The sequence below is a fragment of the Dromaius novaehollandiae genome, chromosome 1, assembly GCF_036370855.1.
Source record: "Dromaius novaehollandiae isolate bDroNov1 chromosome 1, bDroNov1.hap1, whole genome shotgun sequence".
Lineage (NCBI taxonomy): Eukaryota > Metazoa > Chordata > Aves > Casuariiformes > Dromaiidae > Dromaius > Dromaius novaehollandiae.
In genome coordinates this window covers 134,872,579-134,885,091 of record NC_088098.1, presented here as the reverse complement: position 1 = coordinate 134,885,091, position 12,513 = coordinate 134,872,579, and the positions used below count along the sequence as shown (strand labels likewise).

Below are 12,513 nucleotides of genomic sequence, written 5' to 3'. Positions count from 1 at the left end.
GGATATCCCTCCCTAGAAACCACGTATACCTCCCCCCACACCCACACAGAAAGGCTACTTAGTCTGATGCTTATGAAGTATTATATATGGTCTATCATATGCAGGAAGTATTAATTATCTCCCACATCAATTATTTGCTTTTGCACCATCAATGCCTTTCCTGATAATTGGTAGGTATAGAAATCAGCACTGGCCATGCTGCTCTTTCAGCCAGCTAATTGCAAAGGGCTGGGAACTGCAATTACTTGATCAAACAGGAATAGCACATTTTGGTTGTTTATTTGCTGAGCTGTAAAAATCTCAAACCAAAAAAATAAACCTCCCTTCTCTAACAACAGCTCTACTTATTGTACTGTCAACCAATTTACGTCAAAGACAATTATAAATTTGGTTTTAAAATGACTGAAAGATTCAAGACTGCAACAGATTCCAAGTGATTCCAGTGGATTTTGGGACATTTCCTAAAATCTGTTAATTATGTGCAACTAGCAGTGAATTTTGAATGGAGACTTTTAAAAGGGATTGCTTCAGAAGCAGCTCCATTGTTTCAAAAGATCTCAGATTTTATGGGCAGAGAGTAGATTAAATCACTGCATAGGTCACATGTTGAATTAAGCTGGTCCCATCTCTAGTCTTTTGGTCTTTACCCATTCAAAAAATGTTGTATGAACAATGATGCTGATTAAGTATGGCATTTTTTGGAAAAAGTCCTTTGCGGCAGGATTCATCCCGCCTGCCTTTGGATACCTACGGATTAGGTATGTCACGTAAACTAATCATCTGGGACTCCTCTGCAGCCATGGACGGGCTGCAGCTCTAGTCATGCTGCATCCCGGCCTCCCAGGGCTGTGTGAAATGCACGGGTTGAGCTGCCTGCCAAAGGGGGTCTAGTGCTTCGCTTAGACTCAAGGCTCGACCGATGGACAGCCAAATTTTGGCAAGGAAGGGCCCACCCCGGATTCAATGAAAACAATAATGGAAATGTAATTTGAGAAGTCCAAAGTCCTGGTTTTAAATCCCAAATAACCCTCAGTTTTCACTCCTGTTTGAGCAGCAGGACAACCAAGGGCAAACGCAAGGCAAAACCCTGGCGTTATGCTCAGGGCAGGGCTCTGCAGAGGCACCTTGGCTTGCTCTGGGGCATCCTGGAAGGAGTTTAACCTCCTTAACCCAGCATGTTTCCCAAGCTAATTCACCACCAGTGACAGGGCAGGTTATTGCAGGCAGACCCCCAAATGGATGCAGCTATTGGGCTTCCGGGACTGTCCGCCCCAAACCCCGGGGAATGTAAATGCATCTGTATGTGTTGCAGTAGAGATGAGTTCAGCCCTGTAGTTACCTAGTTATCTAATGACGATATGACGATATCCTTCTTCAAAGGAAGGCCGATCCTTCCCCAAACATTTCCTCAGCCCTCCTCTCTCCTGCAGTTACAGTGATGGACCTGGGCACCAGCCTTCACATCTACACCCATAAGCTTTGTAAGAGCTGCTGTCCCCAGCTTCCTCACTCTCCCTCCACAACCTCCCGTAGCTCAGCCTCTCATAAATAAACCTCATTTAACCTCCCGTAGCTCAGCCTCTCATAAATAAACCTCATTTAACTCGCTGGCTCTGAAATGACTCATTCTGTGCTGCCATCCTGCCAATCTCTTAAAAACACACATCCCTGCTGCTGCGAGACATGAAGGGGGCACAAGGTGCACGGCCCATCCTCAGCGTGCTGTCCTTGGGAAGCGGAGGGTGCTGGGAAGGCCTGCACCTCCTGATGTAGTTTTCCTAAAGGCAGTGGGCTGTGAATCACCATTTTCTAAGAAACCACTTCAGCTGGATCTGTTGCCTCCAAGTGACATGTCACGGGCTGGTGAAAGACTTTTCTGTAAAAGATTGCAGATCTTATCACAAATAATTGAACAGTTCAGCAGTTCTTCTGTCTCCAAACTCATGCACCCCATGGCTCTGTGAAACTTCAGCCATTCGCTCCACTGAATGGAGATGAAACATATGTTGTGATGGAAATTCTCAAAAGAAAAAAGGGTCAGTCTCTGGGAGATTAAGGATCTTCAGATTTCTTTCTGAGAAACTGGCCTAAAACTATTTTGGTTTTTCATTCAGAGGCCTCCCACTCATATGCAGCACCCCTTGTGGTGCAGTGAGACCCATCAAAAGACCTGCCAGGGTCAGAGGGACCAGCAGATGTGGTCCTCACAGCCCAGGTGGCTGCAGGGGGCTCTCGTGCTCCAGGCTCTGCACAGTGTTTGTGCAAGGCTCACTCTCACCCTTCCGTTACAGTCTTGTTTAAAACAGGTTGCCGCAGGGCCAGAGATTTCCAGCGCTGCTGAAGCAGGTTGGATATCTGTCCCCTGTCTGCACTGATAAGCATTTGGTATCTAAATCCCACCAGCAACTTTGAAAATCCCAGCTTAAAATCCCTAAGTACCTTCTTCCCCTTGCCCCTTGGGAAACCAGAGGAGGGTTGCAGCCTCTCGCCCTCTGGTCTCATGAGCAGACATCACCGGGAGGCAGAGCTGCCAAGCCGGAGAGGACCAACAGGCAGGAGGTGCACAGGCAAAAAGCCATGGAAATTTTGTCCTAGAGCAATTGTGGCACAGGATACAGCATCCAGACCCTGTCCACACAGAGGACACGCTCTCCAGCACTTCTCGGCCTTTGCACTCTGGATTACTACAGCAGCTGACAGTTTTCAAGACTGCAGTTTCCCAACAGTGTGAAGGTGTCAAGCAAATAAACAAAGCTATGCAAATGGCATCCCTGAATACAAGCCTCTCAAAATGCCTGCATATTTTAAGAAGCAAATACAAATTCTCCCCCATCACTCCCAGTAGTTTAAAATCAATGCTTTTTATGATCAGTTCCACCGTTGATCAAATAGATGTTGATTTAAGGTAAGAAATGCAGTAACTCAGAGATAGAGTTCGGAAATAGCACAGCTATATCAAAGAACATTTCATTCAAAGGGACATCCTCAAGGCTGCCAGCTCCCCTGCTTTAAGATTTCCTCCCCACAGGAGAAGGGCAGCCTTTGTTTAAGAATGTGTTTCTAACATTAAAAAAATCAAACTGGCTCACATGATGAGTAGAAGTCTTAAAATCGAAGCCTCTGTATAAAATACCATGCAGTTCAGACCCTCTGTGTCTAATGCTGTTCGCAGTCCTTCGTTTTAATAACCATAAATGGCAAAACCATGCTGCTACTGCAGACAGCATTGCTAAATGAATCACGCAGATCGTTCCTAGCAGGCACACACATACATTCAGGTATAGCAGACAGAAAACATTCTAAAGCCAGTACATGAAGCAGCACCAGAGAGGGCTACATTTACCTTTTGTGGGAACAAAAGAAAAAAAAAAGACCAAAATGAGCCTGTCATTGATTATGGAGCAAAACTGCACCTGGTATGAACAGTCCTAAATAGGACAATTTGACTATATCCAAATTGCTAAATAAAACAGGGCCAGGAACCGCCTGGGCAGGTTCAATCTATGCAGCATCTGGCCACGCGACTTATCTGGGCCCAGCTGGTGTCCCCTTGGCCATAAGACATTGGTGTTTGCTTTTGTGGTCCTCAGATATTTTGGTGTTTTTTTTCTTTCCTCAAAGCGTCTGAAATAACACAAAGGCCACCTTGCGCCTTGGAGAGCTTGCTAAAATTAAACAAGCATGGATGACTGGAGGCCGGTGCTCCAGTCTGTACTTTGGCCTTGCTGTATTAACAAATATAGAGGTAGCGTGGCACCACGTGAGGAGCCCCATGCAGTCTTCTGCAGACTTATGCCTTCTGCTCATAGCTTGCTTTGCATGAGAAATGAAGTAGCTTCTGAGCACAGCAGAGCTGCGTGCGTGGGTGACGCGGACGTGGGCAGGGAGCGCCCCGGAGCAGATGGGCAGTGCACACGAGCACATGCCCTTGGCGAGGGAGCCGGAGGCAGCAGCGTTCCCGTACGAAGGCGCGGCGCGATGCCACGCTGCTATTTGTGATTTTTCCCCCAGTCAGCCTGGCAGACTGCTAAATTGGAGCAGCGCACACAGACTCGAACGTCTGGGATCAGAGCAGACGCTCCACCCAAATGCTCAGCACAAATGTGTGACGGGAGCCCTTTGGTTTTAGCGGAGCTGGGGAACACACGAAACGCATATTTACGCTAACATATGCATGTGTGAACCGCACGCCTGAGTATAAATGCCCTCAGAAGCAGGGCACTGACGTGCTCAGAGTGCAAAACTGCCAATGCTTTCAGAGCAGGAGTCAAGCCTCCGGGACCGGGGTCCCCTCAGCGTGGACAGAGCTGTGATGGGCTATGCATGCTGGAGATCTGGCTCTCGAAATAAACTGGCCTTTCAAGGAATCTGAAGCGTGAGCCTAAGTCCTCTTCCAAAGAGGAGCCTTGCTGCCAGACACAAAAAGCACCGCAAGCGAGTTACCCAGTGCTGGCCGCCAGGATGAGGCCTCCCAGCCTGCGACGCCTTCGCAGGGCAGGCGCGTGGGCACCACCCTCTCAACGGCAAGCACCTACACTAGAGTAGCGTAGGTCCATACATGGTCCATGCATGCACCATGTATGGAGAAGCCCAGCTTTAGCTTATTCAGCCCCCAGCCGGCTGTGGGAGGCAGTTTATCCACGACCCTTAAAGACCCGGCCCTGGTACGTCTCACCATGCAGCATAACGTTGCTTTCTGTCCAAGACGGCTCACTTGCAACCATGGCCCAGGTCCCCCTGCGTTGCACGGCCATCCCTGTTCTAGCTGCACGGTGCTCATCCCCTAGAGCATTTCTTCAGTAAAAGCAAGCGCTGTTTGGAAAGGGTTAATAACTTTCCTATAATGATGGTGATTAAGGTAAGTTTCCTAACGAGATGATGATTAAAGTCAGCCAAAGCAGTTTCTCTCTTTTAAGATCTTGTGTTGGCAAATCACCACCTTCCAGTTGTCGTCCTGCAAAGCGATCCAGACCCAAAAGCCTGCCCCAGCGTGGAAGTCGCAGCCCAGCGGGGTGTCCAAGCCTGGGCCCCCGGGGCGAAGGGGGGCACGTGCTCCTGCGGGAACACCTTCACCTCAGCAGGGCTCCTGCACACTGGCGGGCCCCTTCGCAGCACCCATGCTGCACCTCCTGCAGGCTCGCACATGCAAAATGGGATGATGTGCTAAAAAATATGTATATAAGAAAATATATACTATGTATTACATATATATATGAGAAATATATATATCAAGTTAAATTGGTTCCCGGCAATTTGCGATTTCCAATCCCTTTCTCTCCTCATTAATATTTTATTAAAATATTATTGTTAATGGCACACGGGAAAGACCGCAGGTAAAGAGAGACACCACATGCCGAAGAGAGGGCAAGGCATGCAGGGCCAAGGGCCGCGGCCATGCCTGGTTCCCCGTGGGCCCCGCAGCAGCCCGAGTCACGCGTGGGCGGCGGCGCCGCGCTCCCTCTGCGGGGCAGCGGGAGCTGCTGCCTCCTCTCCCCTCTTTTTTTCCCCCGTTAGTGCTGATGGTGTTAGCAGAAAAGCAAGGCAAGGGGAAAAGAGCAAGCGCTGCGGTGCCGACGCAGGCTAATTTACGTTCACGTGCTTCGGCAAAAGTGCTTTTGCGCAGGTCCCTCGGAAAGCACAGGCCCGTTTGCTTTTGTCGTGGGCTCTCTCCAAATAAGCATGTGACTCCTGCACGCTGACGCTTTGCAAACCAAATTGCTTCTCTCGCTCGGTTGGGCTTTCTCTACTTTAATGGAAAGCAGCACAGAGCCTTCTGTCTCCGCCAACACACCCCCCACTTTTTTCACCCCATGCCGGTCCTGAGCTTTGCTTACGTGCTTATAAGGCTTTCCATCCTGGGGGGGGAAAGGGGACCCAAGCAGAGAGGAAAAGGGGAAAAAATACAAGAAAAAGAATCTGCCGGCCTTGGTTCCACTGGGGCTCGAACCCAGGACCTTCTGCGTGTAAAGCAGACGTGATAACCACTACACTATGGAACCGCCACGCAACCGCTTCTCCGCGGCACTGCCTCTATGCACACGCCCCTCGGGGCGAGCACGGGGGGCCTCCGGCGCCGCCCCGCCCACGCGATGCGGGCCGCTGGCCGCGGCGGGGAGGGGGGCGGTGGCGCTGGGCGGGGCGGCCGCGCCGCGCCGCTGCGGGCTTGGGGACAGCTTCTGAGGGAGAGCGAGCCGGTGCCCCGCGGCTGCAGCCGCCGGGTTTTTTCTTCCTTCCTTTTGTTTGTTAATTACTGGTTAATTAAAAATGTAGTAATTAAAACTTTATTATCTTGGTGCGTTATCTGGTCCTCAGCTACAGAGGAGCAGTGAAGGAGGTAAATCACTTTAATAGCTTTCATGCTATGGGGAGCCACAGGTAAGGTTTTTCTACACTTGTAGGCATGCCTCCGTGTGTTAGGGCCTTTCAGCTGGAAGCCTTGCAGCCAGATCTGCCTGCAAAACACGGCCAAGAGACACAGCTAATCAGCCCGGTGGGCCGGGGCCCTCTTACGGCATTAGGCTGCATGTAATGCGTAGTGTGAGTGTTCCTGTCCCCTGCATGTGTATGGTCCATCTTTGCTTCCAGCTCATGCCCTCCCATTGCCATCCACCCCCTTTCGGAAAGGGCTGGCAAGCGTTGCTGCGTGCCCCACTGCTCCTTTGATTTGCTAGGCTGCTCCATTCTCGAAAATCGAGTAGAGAACAGAGGTTGTCAAGCTGCTGTATTGCATTTCAGTACCCAGCAGGCTGACCAAGCCATGGGATGGGCACCATGAACTGCATCAGCAACCCCCCAGCTCCTGGGGAAACTGGCTGCGTGGATTTGTTGTAAATCAAGTCATGGGAATGTGCTGCAGAGCGTTTTAACTCTCTTTTCGGTGGGGGAGGAAGAGGTGGATGACTTTCTTGGTACAGAACAGACTTTTTTAAACAGCATACAGAGAAAGAGGCAGAATTTTGTCAGTGTTGGTAATGTCCTTGAGGAAGCTGTTGTGTGGTGCATAATGGATCTGTGAAAGTTATGATTTATCCCCTCAGACACAGCAGGGCACATACTAATGAGTGTTTTCAAAAATGGAGCATGGAAACGAGAACATTTGTTTTCAAAAATCTATCTTGAGAACATTAAGGATTTTCCTTTAAAAGCAGAACCTAAGGTAGGGGCAGAAGTCTTGAAATGGGACCTTCTCCCCACCCCACTGTGCCTCTTACATGCCTCTCAGCATGTGAAGTCTGTATGTGCTTGAACCACACAATTACAATGGTTCAGATGACGACTGAACTGAGAGGAACGTGGATTTGGATGTGCTAAATGGACGGATGCTGTCAACACATCCAACTGAAGGCCAACAGTACACTAAAACACAGGCAATTTCTGGTGAACGTCTGTGGACAACTTCTCTACCAGATTATATTACTCAGTCAGCAGAGGGCTCCCAGTGCTTGCATTAGGAGTTCCTCATTACCTCATTGTCAGGCCAGTGTTCTCCTTATCTCAGTTATTTAATTTAATATTGTAGCTTTGCATATGCACGCCTTTGCTGTGAGGCTCCATCTGTGGGTGTTGGGAATAATAGTCTTGTGCAACTGAATTTTTTAAAAGAATATCTTTTATTACTAAGGGAAACTCATCGAGCTGCTCATACTAGCCGCCCACCCCTACTACCAAGGAATGTCCAAGATTACTTAGGTTGTGGACTGATAGTGTAATTGCCATAGAAGATGGCTCTATGTGAGGGTACAGAGCAGTGCAACTGCTTCTGTGCAGCTTGGTGCCCATCTTGATCAGGCAGATATTCATGCAAGGACTTTGTTTTCTTCTGTTACACCACACTGAATGCATTATTAACTTGTTTTATTTGTTACGTCTTATCTGGGGTTTTGCACTATTCAGGTTATCTCAGTACTCACGATACCAAGTCCTCACATCCCAAAGGGCCTCAGTTGTAGAAGTAGAAGTTAAGGCCTTGGTACAGGTGTTTACAGGACTGTGATTAGAAGTTGCAATGAGAAATGATTGTTTGGAATATAAAAGATAGTATGCTAATTTTCAGAAGTATATGGTGCCTGTAAGTAAAGCAGTGTAATTGTTGTTGCTTTGTCTCTTGAAATTACTTGCATTTTGCTGAAGCAGATGACTATTGCAAGATAGAAGAGTTTGCACTTTTTTGTCATTAGGAGCAGTTTCATAAGGGTAAGAAAAGAAAACAGAGGTGAATAAAGTTATTTTCTTGAACTTTTCTGGCCTTCTCCCACCATATGTGTGATGGCTACACTTACTAGCTGGTAATTCACAATCCTTTAAAAGAATAGACAAAATTCCTTTGAGATACTGAGCATTAGTGCTGTAGATAGCTATCATCTCTGTAGGCTCCAGGTAGTGCAGATTGTGCCATTAGGCACTGCTTTTCACAGTAATCTGCAATCAGCTGATAATTTGGGAATTTTTCTGGGTTTTTTTCCGCATTTTTACAGAAGGTACCCCGATGCTTCCATAGTGTTCTAGTCTAGCTTCTTGGCCTTCAGCAGTTTCAAGGCCCTACAGCTGCCTTTTTTGGCCCACATTTCTGATTTTGTTTCCTCTTTGCCAAGCCAAGGATGCTACTTTTGACATCTTTTATTTATCATCTTCTCATCCAGAAGTGTCCATTTTGAGGGAGAAGTTTATTTTCCTGCTCATCCAAGTTAACCTTCTCCTTCTGATTTGTGAGAACACATTTCTGACCTCTCACTGACTGAAACAGAGTTTAATATGAAAAAAAAAACCCACAGATAAAATTGTTCTAGACATTTATTTCTATCCTTCTCTCTTTTATTCTTTTCATTCTTTCTGTTTGTGACTGGATATCCAGGTCTCTCAGTCAGGGATTTGGCCCCTGGCTAGTACTTTAAAATACATTGTTGGGTCATACAAAAATACTTTCCTGAGCTTAGCCTAAGAGGAGAGGAACCATGGTCAGAGCTCAGAAGGAACGTATTCATTTTGACTGTGATCATCTTCAGTCTTTTTGAAAAAATATCAGTTACATCACTTTGCAGTGGGTGCTTCTGAGAAATAAGCCTGAAGCAGAATTTGAATTATGTATGTGGAATGCCAGCAAGGAGGCTCTTTTAGGAATTTAATGTTTCCGAAGTATTCCAGACAGAATATGTGCTCTAATTTCAAGAAGAACTGCTTATAAAGGGATATCCTGGTTTCTGCACTAGCAGCGTAACCATTTGTTTGTTTTCTGTGGTGCTAGACTGCTCAACAACATATTGTCAGAACTGTGTTGCCTACTGTCTCTTGCAGCTGTTGGCGCTTGGTGGAATTCTTGTCAGCGTCGTAAGTATGCATGTGCTGCATGACTGCTGGGCAAACACATGTAGTATGCATGGCCTCAGTGGTAGGGCTGGTATGTTTTCTTTGCCCTATGTATACAGGAGGATGGTTTTATTAGGTACAGCCTATGTCCTTGGACTTGGACAGGAAAGGTTAATTTGAAAAGCACATTTGTTCGTGTTTCGTCAAGTTGCATGTCACTGTGATCCCCATCCCTAGCTGGAGAGGTGGCTTAGTCCAGCAAGACCGACTCTATCGGACTGCTTGGTCACATCAGACCAGTGAGACAGAGGATGAACAACCTTTATGAATAACAGGAGAAAACATGCAGTGGAGATTTGCGTCCTACGGAATCGAACAGCTAAGGGTTTGATCATTCCCCTATTGATCTTGGATTAAGCAGTTCTGATGGATTTCTTGGCAGTTGGAACAAACCTTACAGCATCTCATTATGCAGAAATCTTGGTAAATGCCAATATAGGTGAATTTATGAGATACAGTAAATATTTTAAATAGCATATATCTCCAGAGTGCAGCAGAAAGAGGTTATGATGTATTTTTGCTTGTGTGCATTTTGGCAGAACAGTGTGATCATACATAAATGATTAGCTACTGTAACTCTGGTCAGGGAAAGTGCCAGAAAAACAAAAGCAGAAAAACAAACATTTATTACCTATTTTCACAGAGGAGAAATAGCTTTAAAAATGTGTCTGAGATTTCAGAACCTCAGAGAGCTGGCTCAGTCAGTCAAACCAGTACATTCGCACAGTGCATTCTGCCATGGTGGCTTGGCACTTTAAAATAAATTTATACGTTAAAAAATACATCTATTGTGTCACAGTAGGGAACTTGTCTGTCTGTCCCATAAGATGATCCAATGACTGTGTCTGAGTGCCTTCACAGGGAGAGCATACCGCTAGTGGCCGTGGTAGAGCTGTCATCAGACTGATAGCAAAAGTGTCCTGGGAACACGTTGCAGTATTATTAGACCTTCGGGGCAAAAAGGGTGGCGATCTTGCTCTTTTTCTCTCTCTCCTCATAAATCCTTTGTTCCCTATCCAGTCTGATTTCCCTGAGGCACTGTGATCCCCATCTCATGCCCATCCACGCGGAACTTCCTGCCCACCACAGCGTGCTTTATAACCCATAGCCGCCTTTAGACACCCAGCTCCCCCCAGGGACCCCATGAACGTGGCTGCTGCGCTCTGTTCCATCGTTTTGTGTGGAGGCCAGGCAAGCAGCCCCTCTGCAACTGGGGCAGGAGGGTGTGAGGACAGATGGGAGGTCATGGTGAGGGAATGGGATGACTGATGCTAAGGTCTGGGCCCAGGACTATATCGGTGGTATTGGAATACCATCCTTGTACCGACACTTAATATTTTTGAGTTGTTTGGTGTTGCATGTTTTCAAAATTGCAGTGTTACCATGCTCTCAATACATTGCCCCTTGCAAGAAGTGGCCGATTATTCTGGGGCTGTCAGGCTCACATCAGGCAATAACAAATCGCCTTGGGCTTGACAGTTCTGCCTTCCCCTAGGCACCTATGAAGGGACTGAGAGTCCACAACCAGCATGGTGAGGAGATGAGTCAGACATGCTGCCCCCTATCCCAGACTTCAGGGTTTGATTTCAAAGCATGCATGTGGCACACATCCCTGATCCCTGTCTAGTAGTCACACAGGGAACAGATGGACTGTGGACTGAGCTTACTAAATCCCAGTCAGGCATTTACGGGGAGAATATGTGCAGGCACATGAAGAAATAAAATGTATAGGTGTTATGCAGTGCTTCTGACCATAACATTTGGGTGCTTCATACTTGTCTGGATATGGCGAGTATTATAGAGAACATTTATGTCACTAACATATAGATACAATGCCTAAATGCCTAAAATCAGCTTCCACTCTTTCTTTCCTCAGTTTCATAGCCATGCCAGTCACATCAGATACCCACATACCCGAACAGTCCCTATGTTTTTTTTTCCCGCAGACTAGATCTACTAAAATGCAAATCATTGTCTCATCACAGCAGCAAGGCCATTCCTCTTGAAAGATCATGTGACTTGAGATGTGAAGCAGATAACTTCAGCCCATCCCTTTCTCCGCCTGAGATTCAGGAAGCATGTTGGCAAAACAGCTCTGTGACTGCACATGTACAGTGCAGCTGTAGAGCTGCAGCCCTGAGCTTTCACATCAGGCTGGACAATGAGAATGGCATTTTCCACTGACTGCTTTTGAGAAGCAGGGATCAAGAAATTTCCTCTCAGGAAGCTATATAAGTACGTGGAGAGCAACTGTATTGCAGTTCGTGAGCTCCAGAGCCCCAGAGAAAATTAGAGCACCTGTTCTGCAGATTTGCACCCCTCATTGTGCAGTTCTGGTTTCAAAAAAGGACTGCTTTGTCTTTAAAAAAAAAATCTTCTAAAGATATTCTTATGGGAAAATCTCTGCATTGCTGAAGCATAAAAAAAAACCAGGTAATTTCTTTTGGTGGGGTATAGGTTTTTTTCTAGCTCACTTGTAAAGAGCAAATTGCCTGCCTCCTAAGCCTGTGAGGTGAATGACAGGTGTATGCGGTGCAGCTGATGATTTTGGGTTGATAAAAATCAGTGTACTTCAAGCTATAATGTCTGACCTGGACTGAATCAGTTATACAGAACTTCTGAGTACAGATGAAGGTCAGATAGTTTTGTGACTGTTGTATTTCATGTAATTTATTTTTTTAGGAAAAAGCTGTTTTTTGTGATGATAAACTTGAAACTTATTATGATGCTTAACTTAAACTTTATTAAAACCAATATAAACTTCAACTGAGGTATGAATTTCATTTTTAAATTGGCTCAGGTTTCAACACATGTTTAGCCCATTCTGGAGCCTTGCTTTTTAGCCACTTCCTCCCTGCAAATAAGGAGAATTAAATGGGACATTATGAAGAGTCTGCTCAGTAACTGCAGGATGGTGGGAAATTCAGAATTCCCTTTTCCTCCAAGATACTGAGGTCCAACTATTGTTGACTCTTCCATTCCAGTTGGGTCCAGTTTACTAGAACTAACTTTGATCTTCAGGATTTTGAGTCTTCTTGGTTCCTAAACGATTCTCACTCTAGAGGCATTTCATGTTTCTGAAAAGTGATCTGATGGCTTTGTTTATACTTCCAGGTGAGCTGCACCCTATTTGCATACTTGTATTTACTC

General features: G+C 46.4%; 1 protein-coding gene and 1 non-coding gene across 7 annotated transcripts in view; one reads left to right on the top strand and one right to left on the bottom strand.

Annotated features, from left to right (window-relative positions):
* Positions 1–5,926: 5,926 nt before the first annotated feature.
* TRNAV-UAC (transfer RNA valine (anticodon UAC)) lies at positions 5,927–5,999 on the bottom strand. Its single transcript has one exon. It is a non-coding gene; the product is annotated as a tRNA-Val (tRNA).
* Positions 6,000–6,128: 129 nt separating this feature from the next.
* The window catches only part of PPEF1 (protein phosphatase with EF-hand domain 1), a 40,720-nt gene continuing 34,335 nt past the window's right edge, over positions 6,129–12,513 (top strand). For 3 of the 6 annotated variants that reach the window (XM_064499398.1, XM_026120774.2, XM_026120768.2), the window contains exon 1: positions 6,129–6,334. The gene's annotated coding sequence lies outside the window, so the exon portion shown is untranslated. Of the gene's footprint in view, positions 6,376–9,304; positions 9,325–11,496; positions 11,797–12,513 lie in introns of those variants that run through there. The other 3 variants (XM_026120769.2, XM_026120770.2, XM_026120771.2) reach the window with 3 other exon arrangements.